Source organism: Chaetodon trifascialis, chromosome 22 (assembly GCF_039877785.1).
Source record: "Chaetodon trifascialis isolate fChaTrf1 chromosome 22, fChaTrf1.hap1, whole genome shotgun sequence".
In the NCBI taxonomy this organism is placed as follows: Eukaryota; Metazoa; Chordata; class Actinopteri; order Chaetodontiformes; family Chaetodontidae; genus Chaetodon; species Chaetodon trifascialis.
This window is the reverse complement of record NC_092077.1, coordinates 19174822-19194550: the sequence shown is the minus strand read 5'-3', so window position 1 is coordinate 19194550 and position 19729 is coordinate 19174822. Positions and strand designations below refer to the sequence as shown.

Here is a 19729-nt window from a genome sequence, read left to right as displayed (position 1 = left end):
ATTTAAAGAGCTGCAAACGACCCAACGATGAATCAGTTATCAAAGTAACAGCTGATTAATGTCGTTTCCATAGAATTCAAGCATAATATTCGCTGGTTCCAGCTTCTCAAATGTGATTATTTGCTGCTTTTCTTCATCACATAAGACTGTGAGCTGAACGTCTTTTGGTTTTGGGCTGCTGCTTGAACAAAAAGAGGAGTTTAAAGCATCTCTTTGGGCTGTGGGAACCTTTCTGTGACGTTTTCTAAAAGTTAAGATGTCAAAGGCTTCACGGTGCAGACGTGACGAGGTTCGGTGAGTTCAACGGGCCAATCAGAGGAGGGCTCCCTGAGGGACGGAATGCCACCTGGCCCTGTCATTGGTCGACGCGGGAGGCAACCGATGCGCCTGTGTTGACCTCGAGCACACAGTGAGGAAGGATGCGTCACACGGACTGCGAGCTCATGAGTTTAAACGTTTTTTCAATTAAAATTTTATTTCTGTGTTGTTTTTTATCTTCGCACTGAGCTTTCATTCCCTCTTTAAGGAGAACACACTGAAAAACAAAAGCCAGAAGAACAGACAGACATGAAAACACACTCTGGCACAAAGAGCTGAGCAGATTGACAGAACGTAATCTGCAACCATGAGTCATCAAAGCTATTTTTAGCGTGCTTTACGTCCCCTCGTTAGTGTCTCCAACGGGACAGTTTGTTGGCCTTCAATGAGATGATGTCATCGCGGGCTTTGGAAAAACGTGACGGACATTTTGTAGATGTAAGATTGACGAGTTAATGATTACGAACTGACCGACATCATCTTCATCAACATGTAAATAAAGTGAAAACACACACACACACACACACACACTCAGCGCTGTGCGGTAACAAACATGAGCATCTCTGCGACTCTCAGCCATTGACCTCGGCCTCTTTGACCTCTGACCTCTGAGGACCGGCGCTCTCTTCCTGTCTTAAATCACTGGAGAAAGCAGAGAGGAGCGTTTCCCTCCCTCCGCCTTCACTCGCCGTCTCTGCCAAGTCCTGAAGAATCATTTAATTTCAGGCTTTGAGGTTGAGGCATGTTTTCTTCGCCCGAGTGGAGATACTTATTTTGGTGTTTCGACACAGGAGCTGAAGTCGCTCTGGGCTGAAAGCAACCACATGGTTCCAATAGAGAGCGAGCGGGCGAACATGAACCGCCGTGTGGAATTAAAAGAGGAGGAGCACAACACAACTGCAACGCTATGAACACGGATAAGATGAGCGCCGACAATTACTGCAAAAAGCTCTGCAAACCCAAACTTCCTCGGCCCGCCAGATCCACAAAGCGGCTCGACACATGCCGCGGGCAGCCGGAGCCAAGCCTGCAGCAGACGGTCAGCGGCGAGCGCGCCGCGTCCATCTGTCAGAGCTTCATCTCCAACATTGTGTTCTCAATTTGCGAACGGCCTCTGATCACAGATTACAAACAGCTAACGCTACGTGACGAAGCCGCAGGAACAGCCTGGGAACACGGGGACCTTCAGCCGCCGTGCATATGCTCTGTTTGGCACTTCAGCGTGCGTGTGATTAATCGCCCTTTCTGAGAGTAAATAACTCATTTTAAACATGACAAATAAAACACAAACTTGTCGCAGCGTGTCGGTTGTTTAAGAGACTGCTGGTGAGCACATGTTGTGTTGAGCCAGTGATTTGTGCTCTGATCATGGTGGGATTAACGGGAATCAGCAGTCGAATGCGGGGCAGATTTTTTTAAAACTAGTATTACACCACAACTAGTATTACACTGGTCCAACTCGTGACATCCAATTTCCAATAACTCCAGGACGTTTTAAAGTCCAGAAGACAGATTTTACATGTGTTTGTGCTGAAGACTGCAGCTCTGATCCACAGTCACCTGCAGTCAGTCAGTTTTCAGCGCTGGCTCGGTTATTTTCTCTGCGCCTCCATGTTGTTATATCTCAGTTTGTTTCTCATGTGAATTCGCTCGGTGTTGACGGTCGGCCTCGGCAGCTCAGCTTCCTGTGTGAAGACAAACATCCATGTGAGCGACTGAACCGCCGGCCTGCATTCCACTCAAACAGGTTCCTGATAGTCCAACTGCACAGACTCCATGAACACACGCGCAGACCACAGCGCACACACATTCCCTCCAGGCTCAAAGCATCTCATTGGTTCGTTCAAACCCAGGTGGTCGAGCCACTGAGCTCCAGGTGTGTAGCTGAGGAGCTAGCGACATGCAGGTCGACAAACGGGCTAACACGTGCTGCAACAAGTGGTGGGCTAATAGCTACAAGCTAGCAAGCATGCTAGCACTAGCACTCGACTCACTCTTTTACTCCCCTTGTTGTTCCCATCATTTGTTTCAATAAAGAATTATTCAAGGGGGAAAACTAAAAACAGCTTTAGCCATCAGATGTTAGCTTAGCATTAAGCCTGGAAATGGAGAAACAGCTGGCTTTGTAAAAAATGGTAAGCTGGTTATCTTACTGTTGGACAAAGCCAGGCTAGCCGATTCCCCCTACTTCCAGATTTTATGCTAAGCTAAGCTAACAGCTGATGGCTGTAGCTTCATGTTTACTGTACAGACATGAGAGTAGCATCGACCTTTCACAAAGAAAGCAAACAATACTTCCTGGCATGACCCAACCATCTTTAATGACCTGTTAGCTTCGGATGCTAATGTTGGAAATGCTCACGTTATTTCTGGTCCCACCTGGATTTCCCGCCCAGCGCACATTTTAAATACACTTCCTCCTGCCAAATTCTGGGCTGAGCCTTCGGATCGCAGAGTAAAGTCCAGTTGAAAAGCAGACAGATAAGAGAGGAGAAAGCTAATATCAAGACGGCCTAAGCTCCGCTACCAAATGCTGAACATGTCGAGGCAAAACACCTTGTTACCTGCTGACCTTCCCGACTCCAATGTCATGAATACATGAATAAAAAGAGGTCGTTGCCCTTTGATTTTCCTCCCTTTCGCTTCCTTCTTTATAAATCAGAAAGTTGCAAGTCAGCCATACTTGTTGGAGCTGCCCAATAAGCAACCAATGAAATTCCCTTCGCCTCCGAGCGATATTGGTATAAACTCCCAACAACTCCATTTCCGAGTCAGGAGATAATGTAAAACACTGAGCAGTTTGTCCCTTAGGCTATTCAACATGGAGTTCAGCCGCCCACTAACTTTTCGCTCAGCTCACAAAGGAGGAGATGTCTGCATTGTGCGGTGTGTGGAGGCATGTGTCGCTGAAATAGCTGCGAAACATTAAAAAGGGATTTACTAAAGAGCTTATTCAAGAGATTATACAAAAGAACGGCGCCTTTGAGCAATCAATGGCACATCGGAAGTGCTTTTTCCTTCAAAACCTTAATTGAACAAACAACAGCAAAGAGTGTGAGGACAGGTTCTCCTCGCTCATGCTGACCCTGGACGTCTGAGCCTGCAGTTTGCTGCAGGTTTGTGCTTTAAAAGGTTTTTTTTGGACTTTTGTCAATCACTTTTGATGGAGTCCTTCCAAGAGGATCCAGATTTGAGCCCGTATGCACACCCTGCACCTGATACTGTAAGAAAAGGCAAATGTTGCACAAGCAGACCTCCCCGGGGTGACAGCGGTAAATTAAAGATGACAATGACCTGTTCAAGCAGCCTTGAAGCTGCACGCTCGAGTGATTGCAGCATCACATTAGCCATAACATCAAACAACATGAGTCTAAACAGAGTGCTGCTGCTGGAGCCGTAATGGTTTTATGGTTTCACAGCTCGAGGTGCAGCGTGGAGGCTATTCTAATCCATTAGCTGACACCATGGGCAATTACCTTCCCATCATACACAGCAATGCATGGAAGCAGGTGGCAACCAGCGCGGCGTTTTCTAAGATTCATAGTTCCACACATGAGGTGTGGGTTAATGCGTTTTAATGACCTTTGGAGCCAAAGATTTGACTGAGCACAGTCATTATGTGACTGCTGCTGTAATGGCTTAAACACATCAAATCAATACTGCCATCAAAAAACATCTGTTTCCACCACAGCCTACTAAACGGATGCAGTGTTAGAATATGCATCTGGCACAGAGAGAGATCACAGCTTTTGAGTCATCTTAACTTCCAGTTTTCCTCATTGGGTTTGGTGCAGACATAATGAGGAGAATCAGCAGAAGATGATGGTTTTGTACAGGTGTTGGAAATACAACACTGTAAGAATTCAGTGCAGTCTGGAATACATTATGTCACGCGCTCAACAGGATCAGCCCACTTGCTGTGGCTCCAGATGTTCTGTGCATTGATCAGTCCCAACACATTCCGCTGTCTCCTCTTCGCCAGACTCCGTTTGAAAATCATGAAATTAAATATGACCTTAACAATTACCACATACCAATACAACCAAAACAGAATTTAACTCATGACTACAAAAACTACAGACCAGAATTCATTTCGGTGAACGTACAAACAGTAATCACTCTTTCTTTAGTTATGTCATTCAAAGTTTTAAGACGTCTCCGCTCTCTAACATCCGCGTTACTCGACGCCACACGCAGCCTCCACGATGTCGACGGCAGCATGTACATGAACAACTTGCATTCAATCAATTCCAAGTTTTTTCTCAAAATAACTCACTTTTAGGTGATACCTTGCACGCCGAACATCCAACCAGTCAACGCTATTTCTAAAACATCGTAACTCGTGCTCTACTGTGCGTTTGCCATTTGCCCGCAATCAATAAATAATTAAATCTGAAGTTTTTCGAGCGGAGTTCGGTGTGGCGTCTTCTAAACACCGGAGAGAGGAACGTATCGGGGCAACAACGCGTTGATAAGAAATCACGAGTGCCTTATAAATCTTTAAAATCCCCCTAAAGCTTTTCCTGCTCTGAGATGCTTTGGGAAAGTGTTCTTTAGAAGGAAGATGGGTTTTTAGTGAAACTTATAGCATAAAACAGCTGAAACCTCCATGCGGAGAAAGTAACGAGCGGGCGCTGCTTACCTCTGGATCTGCGCTGATATCTGCCTCCGCGCAGCCGCGCGTTTCTCTCTGTATTCCGCAAAGGTAGAAAAGTTGGAAAATGAAACTCGTCCTTCGTTAAAAAAAAAAAGTTCCCAAATTTACATCCTGATGTGCGGAAACTGCTCCTGTCGGGTCCAACTGCAGCCGAATAAACGCGTTGTTGAGGCGCAGCTGCGGCTGAACTTTACTTCAACAATATTCCCACCGACAAACAAGTCGACCGGCTGCTCTGCTCGTCCTCCCCACGCCCAGAACCGGTTCACAACACGCCGGGCTCAGGTGGAATTCATGACCACACCGACGCACACACACACACACATACGTCCAGGTTTCAGCGGCAGGAGTGTGTGTTTTCTGGACCCAGTGCGCACACATGCAGCCGGATCTCCAGCCTGAAGCTCCGCTGTAAACGGCGCGATACGCAACAAAACTGAAGAGTCTCAGAATGAAGGCTTTTCTTCCTCCTCCTCCTCCTCCTCCCAACGCCAAACCCCCAGCGCCTGTAGGTTTACACAATTCCGTCAAGCTAGCACGGTTAGCTCGATTAACTGGTGCGTTTCCTTTCAAAATAAAAGCAGCGTCTTCCCTAACCCCTGGAGGAGCGTTTCACAACAATAATAAGCTATACTGATAAACTTTATTTGTTAGCGTTTTTCATACTTTAATTACATCTGAAACTGCTTTACAGGAAAGAAATCACATGCACCAGGTGAGTGCTTTGCATAAAAAAGACAGAAATGGACATAACAACAGATAAAAATGAATGTCAAATAAGACCGAAATAAGGATCAAAATGAAAATAAAGACAATGCATAAAACCACAGAATGGAATTATAAAATACAGATACAAATTGAGTACGATGATGATGAAAATTTGGCCTCTTTCTTGCTTTGTACTGCAGCTGCTGCCCAGTTTTCCTTTATCTTATCCTGGTTACTCTAGCAGAAAGGCGATATTGTTATCTAAATAAAAAGGGTTAATCCTCTTTATGGAGACCATAATTGAACACTGTGTGTGTGTGTGTGTGTGTGTGTGTGTGTGTGTGTGTGTGTGTGTGTGTGTTCAGACTGAATGCAAAGTAAATTTTAGATTTGGTGTGAATCCACAGGCTGTGTGCAGAAAAAAGAGGACAAATGGTTTCAAGACGGCTCTTCATGCGTTCTTTCTACAGCAAACATCTGCACAGTTGGTACGCTGGCTGTTTGGGCCAAATAAAAAAGGACTACAGATTATCCTCCAGCAGTCAAATGTGCATGAAAATCATCATCCTTAGCCTGTGAGGCTCAGCTTTAATCAGTTCAACCAGAAGAGTTTGATGTAGCCAGCAGCTAAAAGTGACTTCATGGGATTCATGAGTTCACTTCACACCTTGTGAATGAAGGTTAAATATCTTAACACATCTACATCCAGAAACTGCTGTGATATTAAGCATAGTATTCATTTTCGTAAATATCACCTGTTTTAGATTTTAATCATGTCATGTAAAGCAGTGCAACACGAGAACAGAGGTGAAAAAAAATCAGAAACAGAGAAAACAGATGAAATCAGTAAATCCTTGGAAATAAAATTTTCCATTTGTTTTTTTTTTTAATCAGAATTTGCCAGCAGCTTCTTGATTGTGCACACTTTACATAATTTCCTGTTGGTATAAAACATGTTGTTTGGACTTCTATGTTCGTTAAGACTTTGCTTGGTTAAAGGGGATTTTATTTTGAAAATTGCATCAGGAAATTGCGCTCTGTATTTTTCTGACTTGACGGCGGCAGATTGTTCAGTCCCATGAGTTCAAATTGATGACCATTAAAAGAAAGGCAACAACCCCTTTAAAAACAGGAAATGAACAGAAATAAATGGAAACACAGAGTTCATATTTCATATATTTGAATAAGTTACTAAAACTCTCCCTTTAACCAAGAAACGAGGTAAAAAAATACACACAGCAAACAAACAAACTGTTGCTTTCCTCTGACAGATGTATGTGCTGCAGCCTAATCCATGCTTTTAAATAGATTACAGTTTAATTTACATCCAAAATAATCTATTTAGACCCCCCCCCCCCCCAGCGATATCAATTGGATTTCTTTTTCATTTTATCTCTACACTTTCTTTCTCATTTTACCCTCTGATTTTTTGAGACGTTTGAAATGGAAGCAATCTGCGTAAATCTTCACAGAGGTCTGGGAGAGCAGTCGCACTGTCAAGCCCAGTTAAGCGTGCAGTCGCCCCCGCTGCTAATTCGAGGGCTTGGTGGGGCACAATGGAGGCTTTGTCGTTGGAGAATTTGTCTGAGAAGTAATCCTTGACACTGGGCCGTTCAGGGGCCTGACCTTTTGTTTCGTAAGTCTCCTGAATGTTACAGTAGGCACCGGTGCATTAGAACAACTTAAAGTGGTGCAAGTCGCCCGGTATGGCTGGAATGGTTTGTGCAGCGTGAGGTGAGCTCTGAGTGTGGGTGTGGGGGTCTGTGCTCTGGAGGATTTGGGTGTAAAAAGGTCAAGTTTCATGAGAGGGGATGAAGCTGGAGCCTCGATAGACACACATCCAGTTGCTGGGTTTGGTCTTTTCATGCTCATTTCCTTTATTATACGCCAATATTTTGCCATTATCCTATAATATGAACCTTCTTTGGCAACATTTCATACAAATGAGTGGACATTGTGAGCTAAGCTGTGAGGCAAATTTCTGCTCAATCACATTAAAATATAGTATTATGCAGCGTTTTATAGCTGTGACAAGCCTATGGTGACATTCAGACTGACTCACATTAAGTATCTCTTAGCTCTAATTACTATAATCTACATTAATCCGGAGTGCTCTGCAGGGAGAGCTTCATCTGAATGTTGGAAAACTGAAAACCTGTCCTTGTGAAACGAGCTAAAAGCTAAAGAGCTGAATAAAAACATGTCTGTAATATCAGCAGTCTGGGTTATTACTGAAGTTAGAAATTAGTTTGGCTACAAAGAGTTTGGCTAAGAATCATGGGAGGTGGAGTTCTGAATGCTGGCTGCACACACACGCACACACACGCAGGGTGCCGCTGCGTGTCCGTCATGTTGCACTGATAGACTCATTGACTGCCTAAATCACTGACTGGATAACTGACTGATCAGTCTGGCTGACAGGCTGCTTCCTGGTTGGCTGACAAACTGTCTGTCTGCTCATCTGACTGGTTAATTAGCCCTCCTGTGCGTGTGTGTGCATGTGTGTGCGTTTACACTGTCTTCTCAAACACACTCTTTGAAGCCTGTCAATACACATTATGTAGACCTGGATCAGCGCGTAGGACCACACACACACACACACACACACACACACACACTCTGGCCATGTTCAGGCTCACCAACCAGACAAGAGCGTCAATATTTGTCAATTCTGCAAAACCACCAATTGCACCCAGACGTTTCCAAGATTTCTACAATACCTGCACGTCACTGCGGTTGATGTTACGGCGAGATGATGGTTATGACAAATAAAATGTGGTCAGGGTAAAGTCGGGGAACGAGCTTTGAGAAGCGAGCTGCACTTCTGCTGGATTGACAGTCCAAAGCTTTCACCACAATTCTCTCACGACGGTTAACTTTGATGCTGTGTGCTCAGAGTACAGAGAGTCAAAGACATAAAAGACGTCTGCAGAGTTCAGCCGTGATGGAGTTTTACTGGGAGACGCTGCCGACAGCCGTCAGAGGCTGATGTTTGTCTGGATTTGTTGCCGTGTTAGAGGAGCTATGGGGATGAAATGCTGGTGCATCATATTACTGTTACATGGATTAGCATGAGCTTTGTAAAGACCCATTAGATTATGAAATATCTCAGCATCTACTGGACTGATTGGCCCAAAATTATGCACAAACATTGACGGTTCCCAGAGGACGAACCCTGAAAATGATTCTCCTTTTGTGACTTTTCATTTAGCGCCATCTTCAGGTGTGCAAAGCTAATAACACTCCCATCAGCTTCATGCTGTACTTTGTGTTCACTGCTCGTTAGCAAACATTAGCATGCTAACATGCTAAACTGAGATGGTAACGTGTTAAACATTATACCAGCTTAACATTAGCATGTTAGCATTGTCATTGCGAGCATGCTGTCTGACCTTAGCATTTAGCTCAAAGTGCTAGCATGCTGTTAGCGTACCAGATGTCCTGCTGCTCAGGGAGGAGTCGACCTTGAGCCTTGGACCACTCAGCCATCAAACGTCATTGTCAAGTCCAAAGTCACGGACACGCTGACATCCCTGCTAACGCCACATTGCTTCTATCCTTCTATTTTCTTTTAACTCCTCTTTCTTGTTCCGTTGTTTCTTCAGATCTCTGTTCATCACACATGCAGCGTTGAGCCCATCTGCCCTCACTCAAAGCCTGATGTTGACCCCTGACCTCTGACCCAGCGGTGACGAGCCAGCATGTCTGGCCAATCATCCGTGGATGACACATTCCTGCTACCTGCTCTGTTCCTCACCTCTAGCATCTTCGTACAGAGGCTGAACAAAATAATAGAAACAGAGACACAACAGTCAGGAATCTGAAGAAGAAATCAGTGTTTGAACTGCAGGATTGTTGGTCACAGCATCTCTAAATTAGTAAGCGAGGCAACATTTTTAAAAATCCAGACCACGTCTCAAACAAACTGCATAATAAAAGGTGAAAAGAGGTGACAAATCCAAGCTCGCCAACATAATGAACAAATGCAACAGCATATTTATTTCAATTCTGCTCAAAAGGAAGCACAGAATTCAATCAACACCTTTGTGTCGAGTCCCAGCGAGGACAGAATAAAATCCCTGAATCCAAAATCTGGTGTGTTTATTTCGACTGTGTCTGGAATATGTATCGCAGCGAGGATGCAAAAATAAAGCGTTTCTGACCTCAGCTGCAGGGCCCTACAGCTGCTGCATCATAACAAATGTATTTTTATGCAGCTGGTTATTATTCAAACCCACAGACCTTTATTTGAAATTCCAGAGGAGACCCTAAAGTTTTCAACAACACCACATACTATATGTCAGGCTGAATTCTGTGTCTGAAACAAGGCAGGGACATGTGGAATATTCCATTCAGTGCAGCGCTGCTGATTCTGGACTTAAATATTTCATTCAAGGTGAAGAGTGATAAGACTCATGCAGATTAAAGAGCCGCGAGGACACTGACGGATGATGCAGACGTTTGTTTCTGTTGGTTCAAAGCCGCTGAAGACGAGACTGTAACACATCCATCCTCTTACAAACGGAGGTTCAAGAGGAATCCATTCCTCTCTCCATCCATCCATCCATCCATCCATCCATCCATCCATCCATCCATAAACCATCCATTCATCCATCCATCTAACATCCATCCATCCATCCATCCATCCATAAACCATCCATTCATCCATCCATCCATAAACCATCCATCCATAAACCATCCATTCATCCATCCATCCATAAACCATCCATCCAGCCATCCATCCATCCATAAGCCCATCCATCCATCCATCCATCCATCCATCCATCCATCCATCCATCCATCCATAAACCATCCATCCATCCATCCATCCATCCATCCATCCATCCATCCATCCATCATTCATTCATCCATTCATCCATCATCCATTCATCCATCCATAAACCATCCATCCTCTTACAAATGGAGGTTCAAGAGGAATCCATCCATCCATCCATCCACAAACCATCCATCCATCCATCTATCAATAGGTATGTGGTCTATTTCTGTTTGAGGAAAAAGGTATTCAAACACCTCATTATTATAGTGTGTGTGTGTTTGTGTGTGTGTGTGTGTGTGTGTGTGTGTGTGTGTGTGTGTGTGTGTGTGTGTGTGTGTGTGTGTGTGTGTATGATTTTGAGTGAGATGTCAGATGTGAATGATTTATGAGTATGAAAATGAGACTGTTGAAGGACAATGAAGAGTAAGACTGTGTAGGCACACACACACACACACACACACACACACACACACACACACACACACACACACACACACACACACACACATTCTCTCATAATATTCTGCTCTGCCACAGCTGCCAATCTAAAAGGCTCCATTTCAGCTGTGCAATAAGCATTAGCTGTGTTTCTCAGCCAATCAAAGTCCAGTAATCTAAATGAACTGTTTACATTACAGATTCAAACCAGACTGAAGCACATTTGAAACAGTGAAATGCTGTATTATGATCAGCATCGTAGCTTTAGGCCATTTTATTGACATCCCAGATCCACACGTGGGCTGAAGAAGATGCATGAAGCTGTATTTGGATTTTTATGGCCTGCACAGAAAATAGTCTGAAAACTTAAAACAAAAAGAATTAATCCTGAACGGCAGCAGCTGTTAGCAAGACAATGAAGACAAGATAATAAGAAAAACGTCATGATTCCCATAGAAATAAGAGTCTACAGCCATGCTAGCAGGTTAGTAAGGCTGCACAGCAGGGCTTTAGGCTAAATGCTAATGTTTGCATGCTAACATGCTGAAGACCAGACGCACTGTTCACCGAGTTCTGTCTTATTGTAGCTCGACTCGAAGTCCTTAGGGCTCATCCTCAGGGGACCATGAATGTCTGTTTAAAGGTTCTTGGTGATCCGTCTCATAGTTTAAGAGACATGTCAGTGTGGACAAGGTGTGGTCCAATTGCTACACTGCTAGCAAGGCTAATGTTAGCTTAAAGGGCTTTCAGACTTTCAGGACTTTGATGGCTCTCATCATCACTGAAATACCAAAACAACAATAAAAATGTTAAATCTTGTCTTCGTCCTGCTGTTACAGGACGCAGACATCAAACTGATCCATTGATTTTATCTCAGATCTTTGACAAACATGGCCGGACTCCTCTCACAGCAAGCTGCTTTCTGTTGCCTCGACGTCGTAGGCGTTGTTATTGACATATTTTTCTATTTGTGCTGCGGCACGACTACCTGAGTTGAAAACATTGATTTGATTGAGGGTCATAAGTGCTACCTGCCAGCCACGGCTCGTGTAATTCCCATGTTGCTGCACGGACGCTCGATTAAATCACTATTTCATACGCCGAGATTCAATATGTCATAAGAGGAGCCTCGCAAAGGGGCTCGAAGGTGACAGTCGCATGAAGGGCACGACCACGTCTGCAAACAACTGACAATCATCTGTGTTTTGAAGGTTTTCTCCGTGTGAAATGTGACATGTGTTGCCTTTAAAATGCAATCAGTTTGAGGTTGGAAGCGTGGATTGAAGAGCAAGCTGCAGAGAAAAGGATGCATTTTGAAATCTAAGCTGCATCAGTGTGAACACGGTGTAACGCTCTGTGCTGAACGCCAGACTAACAAATGCATTTGTGGTGTTTTAACATCTCGTTAAGGCAGCAGAGTCTGGTTTGACTGCAAATGAGGAGGGAAAAACAAAAAAAAACCTCCATCCTGACGCCGCCAGCCTGGTTTTTAAGGCCAAATATTGCCCTCATACATCATCACACCAATACACAGTCCATCAGTCCAACCCTGCTCTGTTATATGGAGGGAGAAAATGAAAGAAAAGCAGGTGTAACATCAGGCGGGGGGATGTGAAATGAAAAACATGGGAGAGCAGGACAACACGATGAACCGCAGTACATTTAGATGTTATTTAAAAACCTCATTCACCCCTTCCTGCTGTAATGATGCTGTTTTTTCTGCAGCGCTCCCACTCCTCACACTTCATTTCTCTCCGTACAAAAACGTTTTTTTCTCACGTCTCTATAATGAAGCCTTTGAAGAGACAGAATAACAGCGTTTTGTGCTTTGAGGCAGTGATCCAGCAAACCAGCTACTGACAGAAGAAAAACTTCAGAAACTCGTCAAATATGGAAAATAAGTCGGATATACATTTAAAACTGAAATAAGTGGTTCGTACAGTGGGGAAAGAAGTTAGTTAAAGCCTCAACAAACTACATTCGCTGACGCACCAATTCATGTTCCTGTCCACGAACGGGGTACAGGATCGCAAAGTGAGTATTGATCGGAGGGAATCATACAGAACCGGGTTCATCTTCTCTGCAATTATAGAAGAAACAAATTGAGCGATTCTTCAAGTCCATTAAGGAACAAATAGAATATCTCACTTCCATCAATACGGGACTTGTTACCAACGTGGCCAATGTGCTGCAAGATTAATTGCCGCGCACTTCAAATGCCTTCCGCAGCACTATTTATGGTTAGAGCGCTGCCGACTGTTGAGAGGGAGTAGTGCTGCTAATGACACTTTTTAATTCACCGTATAATATGATGCAGTGTGGTATTGATGGGAATGAACTGGTGGCTGAATGCATTGCAGTACTAACAGAGGGAGTGTGAGTAGTATGTGTGAGTATCCTGGGCTTCAGTGGAGGGAAGTTTCCTGATATTTGTAGAATACATCGCCATCTTATCGAGAGCATCTGAGAGGATTTATCAACAAAAGCCTTGAGGAAGGTGTCCTCCAACATTTCCTCAGCTGACTCTGAACCTACAATGCTAGCATTAGCGCAGCTTTCAGGTACATCAATCAAGTTTATGGTCTTAGGCAGGGACCTTATTTCAGATCCTTGTGCCCTGAGGGTAGAAGCTGGTGCATCCGGTACCTTCTTGCCAACTGCAGCAGGAAGAAAATTCCATTATTCAGTTGTTCAGGATCATTAAGGATTTCTTAAGCTTGTCCTTGCAGCACCTGGTGTAAATATCCTTTAGGTGGAGTAGAGCACCTCCTGTTTCATGTTCAGCCCACTGTTTGTTGGACCTTACAAATGCAAAAACCTTACAAAATTTCTGTGCCATTTGTTCTCCTTCAAGATGCTGCCTGGAAATTCCTCAGCATTTGCATCCTGTTGTCAGGACTGTTTAAGTCCTGGGGGGGTGTGGGTGGATGGATGGGTCAAACTGGGTCAGACTGTGGTTTGATACCTGCGTTAAAACCAATAGTTAAGTCAAATTTTAAGCCAAACCAGAATCTTTTTCTGAAGCAAACTAAGTAGTTTTGGTGCCTAAAACCAACCAAGGTGCAACCATGACCTGAAATGTGTCTAACCAAGCTTTATTTTGAAAGGATGTTGCATATTTCCTGTAGCTAACGATGGTGGATGTGTTGCAGGCCGGTGCAAAGATTCCTACAACTGAAATACTTCAGTTTGAAATGGAATGTGATCGCAGCGTCTTCAACAAACATGATGGCTGCTCCTTGATTGCTCACTCTGGACGGCCTGGTGGAGGAAGTGACCCGTAACCCACGCCATGCTGGTGCATTGCTCTACACGCTGACCCAGACAGGAAAGAGGGACCACAAAGCGTGGCCATGCAAAGAGAGCGTCTGAGTGTGTGTCTTGGAAATATGGCGGTGCTGACTGCAGAAGGCTGAGAAACAACGAGCAGGTAGATTGATGATTGATTAGCTGTGGCTGTCTGGCTGACTGAGACTCATTGGCAGCCGTCACTTTGATGAATTACACCGCTGAGAAAAACACACTGCACTCTGATTACTGCCAGCGAGCCTGCGTGTGTGTGAGTGTGTGTGTGTGCTGGGGTTGATGGCCTGTATATAGCCTTCGTTAGGGCATGTATGTACAGTGCATGTGTCTGTGTGCATGGAGCTGCTGCTGCTCCCTTCATGACTGTGAATCGCTCTGCAGGGATTGTTTTTAGTGGATGCTGCCAGTGTTGTTTACATGCTAATCCGCCTCCTGTGTGTCCATGTTCACACACCCGAAATCGTTGTTTAGTATTCTGCCGGAGGAAGCAGCACATCCCCACAAGTCTGGCCCAAGGTCCTACGCCACTCGTATACAGAAGGCGATTTGCTCATATTTAACAAGCTGGATGACAGGTATGTTGGTCTTCATCGTCCCTCAGCTCCACCTGTCACGGGATGCGCTGAATAATTTATGCTGATAAAGGCCGAGCTGTGTCTTTTGATCTAGCAAAGATTTGACTGAGGCATTAGAATTATGGGCAGTTCATTTAATAAAACATTTCAGGAGCCGACGCAGGGTTGGACCTCCGTCAGTGTTTGAAGGCTGACGTTAACGTGGGCGGTTTGAAGCTGCTGACTGCTGATGTTTGGAGCCCAAAGTCTTTTTAAATGTGCACATTTTTCATGCGAGAAAATGACACTGAGTGCAGAAGGTGACTGTGGCTGGTGTCGCCCATATTTTTAATCCTTCCACCTGAACGTTTCACCCCATTATCTCCAAACATCAAGCGCTGCTTTGCAGAGTAACATGAGATGACGTGAAAGGAGGGTTATGAGATGAAGACTGAACTGGCTTCATGAGGAAAGGAAATGTGATGCAGACGCTTTGAGCTCTTCTTCTTTATCATTAGTTTGATCTCACATTCTGTCTTCTATTTGTTTTATGTCTGGATACCTGTGATATTCAGGTACTTGAATGCCCCCCTGCTGCTCTGATGCTTTATTATCTCCTCACATTAACTGGCGGTTAATCCTTGAACTGCTGCGACTCTGATTGGACTCGCCGCTCTGCCTCTCAAGGTGCGTTCATTTCACCTTCACTCGCTGCCGTTCGGGGATTCATAATTCATTATCTTGTTGCACAAAGAGATTTTAGATGTTCGTGGACCTCCAGAAGACGTTTGCAGTACTCATGCTGCAGTAAAATGTTCCCTGTCAGTGTTTTTTCTTTTGATATCTGATGTTCTGCTGCTTCATGTGTTTGCTGCCTTTTACTGCTGCAGATGTTTCAGCTTGAGCTCATTGGAACTGCTTTATATCCTGTTGGCTGCTTTAATCTGCAGCAATGCATCATATTTTATAAGATCATCATAGGTCTGCAGCGTGGCCGTCCTGCGAGAACCTCGCATTCAAAAAAGTTTGACGAGCTCAGAAAAGAAGCCTGTTTTCAGCTTTGTGACGATGCATTTTCAGCTGATCCGAGAGGCTTTTTAAGGAGTTTGTTCTCAAGTCATGAAGGAAAACTTCATCCTTCAGTTCAGCACAAATATTCAACATGTGGAGATACGTGGTTTTCACTGGAATGGTTAGATTAAAATAGCATCCTGCAGACTGCACACATACAAGTTTTACAGTCTCCATCACTCCTGAAAATGAACCACAGGTCGACAAAGATCCCTAAACTCATCAAACTGTTACTGTGATCTTACTATAAAACCAGTCCAAACTGGTTTGAAACATGTTGCTGCATCAGATGCAGAATAAGCTGACGAGCTCAGACATTGAATATCTTGTCTTTGTGCTGCTTTCAGCTGAAATCTTTGTGCCGCTCTGGATGCACAAACTGTATTTTGTTGTTGTTTATTCTGGAGGACTTGCTGGGAGATTTGTGCTCCATCAGAACTGAACACAAAGACACCATCCACCCCCTGAATGTTTAGTCGGTGTGCTGCCCTCTTGAGGGCCTGTAAGAGGCCTCTGGCAAGAAAGAGTATTAACAAAACATTTTCATTTCCAACGCAGCAGGTTGTAGTTCTGTCTTCCTGTCAGAGAGCAGTTTACACATCAGTGATGCTCATATGTTGTTTTACGTGTTGTAATGCTCTGCAGAGGTCTGCGGTGGATGGTAAGTTTTATTGTGCTGCAGTTGTTGCATTAGCGTTAAGTCAGGCTGAGGTCACTGCTTCATGTCCACCGTGTCACAGCTGGGTGACACCGGGCCAGAGGTGCCGCCGCTCAGTGACCAAATGTTCTTTGTCAGATGCGATTCTCCGTTTTTATTTTGGCCTCTGTGGTTATTTGGCTCTGGCTGTGAATACAGTTTGGATATGAGTACAAAGCTCTCTAATCGCTGCTCCCGGCGCCCCCTCCGTCCTCCGCGAAGGCTGACCTGGACACCGTGTGCCGGTGCGAGCGCAGAGCGTCCTCTCTGGCTCTTCGCCCAAGGCCGCCGCCAGATCTGCTGAAAAACGAGAAGCACGCTCAGCAGCGTTCCCCCACGGAAACAAAACCTGCTCGCATGATTGTGCAGCACGTGTGGATGCTGCTTTCATCTGTGACCTACCCTTTGAGCTGTGCAGGATAAACACACTGAAGCCATAAATCAAGAGGAAGGTGTTCCAATGCGCTCTTCAAGCAGCGAAGAAGCAAACGGTTCAGGTTTCCTGGTTAGTTAAAAAGACTTCAGGCCTGAAGCAGCACAGAAAGAGTTTACAAAGAGCAAAAATCAAGTTAAAAGTACAGAAAACTGCACTGTAAGAGTCTGCTGAGTCACTGTGACGTGGTGATGCGTTTGAGCTAATATGACCAAAATGTACACCAGGGAATTATGTGCTATGGTGGTTCCCAACCTGGGGGGCTGGACCCCTGCAAGGGCATGCAAAGGCAAAGGTGATGTGGGGTCACAAACAGGTGTGTTTTAAGGTGTCAGAGACCAGAAGGTTTGTCAGAATAGGACATCAGAAGACACTTCTACTGTCTGGAAAAAATGGACCTGTCCTGATTTTATAAAAATCAACCCTCCTCTGATGAATTATGGGTTTCTCGCTCTAATTCAGCATAAAATTAGATTTAATTACATGGAACAAGAGCCAGAATTAAGGCATAACTAACAGGTTAATTAGTGACCTTCAGAGTTGGAGTGCAGCAGGACAGCTGCTGCGTCTGGACTCCAAAATCACACATTAACTGTATGTGAATAATGAGCCCACGCTGCAGATGATTTAAGACTTTACAGGTTTCACTTCTGTCATCACACGAGCTGCCTGCTGAGCGAGGAAGATGAAGTCGAGACAGACTCGTGAGATGAGACTGAAATGCTCTTGGTTCACAGTTTACAGGCGCAGACGGTGAAATGGGAAATTACTGCGTTTATGTAACTCTGTCATCCAAAGAGCTTCACAGCTTTGCCTGCAGGAGTAATTTGAGGTTCAGTCTTCTTCAGCACGAGGAAGATCAAACCTACAACCCCGTCACCATCATTATTCATCCATGGGCTGGTTTTGGTTATGAATATTATTTGGATGTAATGTTTCTTCTTGACACTGTGAGGTTATTTTATATGTTTGCTTTCACATTTCCTGCCCTAAACCTGCAGCATCCTGTCGTTCAGACCTGGACAGAAACCTGTGCTGCACCCAGAGTGACGCATTTCACGTCTCAGATCAATAAATGAAACCTGCAGGTGTTCTGAGCGCTGACGGCCAGTGTGGCCGACGGATGACATCAATGTAAAATCCTCCAGATTGAGATCATCTGCACAGAAACCTGAGACAGAGCACTGGTCTGCTGTGCCTCCACTCAAATACATTGAAGCGAGGGCGCCCTCCAGTGGCCAAAGTGCTTGCATGCAAGTGTACACCCCTCATATGCACACATACAGGCATCTTTTGTAATATGAATAACCCTGGGGCTGTGTGGCCAAAAGTATGTGGACATATACTTTTGTATACTTTTCAGGCTGAATCTGAATCAATCAAATCCTCGGACTTGAGGTCACCTGGGATCCAAATAAGAGTCACTTTAAGGTCCCTGATTTTGGAATCAGATGGTGAAAAATCAATGTAGGTAACGTTCAGGTGTCCACATACTTTTGTCCATATAGCATTAGACGGGACAGATATAAGTGTCTGACAGGGGAAACGTGTTTTTGATAAGTTCTGACAACTCAAATCAGTTTTGGTTGAAGCATCAGGTGTCTGACTCTTCATGCTTTCTGTGTAATGCTGTTATGAAGTGATGAGATGATGACAAATAACTAAGAAAAGCAGAAATTTATCATGATTTAATCATCTCTATGCCACTTTCTACGTCTCACCATGATGTGCTGTGTTCAGCCCCACAGATGAGGAGGAGGAAGGTAATTTGTGGGTTTGTCGTCTCCACATTGCTGATATTTAGGACAGTTTGCATTGACAGGGTCGCTGTAACCTCAGCAGCGTGGTGGCTTTGTTTCCCTGCCTCCTCCTCTCTCATCAAGCTGCCTCTGTCACATCTGTTTGTGTAAATGATTAAAAGTGGAACTAATTTCCTTTAATCCGCAGGAATCACATCATGCTCAGGCTGACATCCTTTCATTACGGACTTTAACGGCTGGCTGCCGGCGAATAACAGGCTTCACGGAGCAGAACAATCCCAATAAAAAAGTTTTGAATTTTCCAGTAAAGCTCAGCTGCCGCCTGCTATCTCTGCGCCTCTCCCATAACCTTCAAGTGTCAAAGAAGATGATGCACAGTCGTCTGCAGGCAGCTGGAGGACGAGATGAAAGATTCAGAGGATGATGACTGATTCACTCTGCGTCCTCTCAGTTTATTCATCTCTCTGCTCGATTCAAATTTCAAGCTGGATTTATGGCCTTGCTGCCACAGGTTGAGCAGGTGAGCAACAGGTTGAAATCAGTGTCGGAAAGTCCCCAAAAGGTGGCAGCACAGACCCACAGCTGATCTGTGTGTGTGTGTGAAGAGTAACACTCATGCTGCAGGGACACCTTTCTGTTTATATCACAATGAGGGGACTCCAGATGAACCTCAAGTCCCCATAAAATAAGACAAGATAAGACTTTAGTGATCCCTGATAAAAAGTATACAGAATAAAAAATCAACTATTTATAGATGTATGTACAGATTATAAAAAATACTACTTTTCTTACGAGAAAACTACCAATATGTAGAATTACACTTGAGAAATACTGTTTCATAGAAAGAACACTGAGTCCATGTATATGTACAATATGTAAAAAATACTGTTGCAAACATGATGCAAAACATTCAGTTTTTGTGTGAGTTATCATCTCTTTGTTGATCCTCCAATACTTTGGTTTATGACCACAAACCTGCAAAGCTAAAGGCATCAGCCTCAGCTGTACTT

The 19729-nt window shown here is 44.4% G+C and overlaps 1 protein-coding gene across 2 annotated transcripts in view; it reads right to left on the bottom strand.

The window, feature by feature from the left end:
• The window catches only part of plxnb2a.1 (plexin b2a, tandem duplicate 1), a 136060-nt gene extending 130654 nt beyond the window's left edge, over positions 1 to 5406 (bottom strand). For both annotated transcript variants that reach the window (XM_070991803.1, XM_070991804.1), the window contains exon 1: positions 4961 to 5406. The gene's annotated coding sequence lies outside the window, so the exon portion shown is untranslated. The remainder of the gene's footprint in view (positions 1 to 4960) is intronic.
• Between the last annotated feature and the right edge of the window lie 14323 nt (positions 5407 to 19729).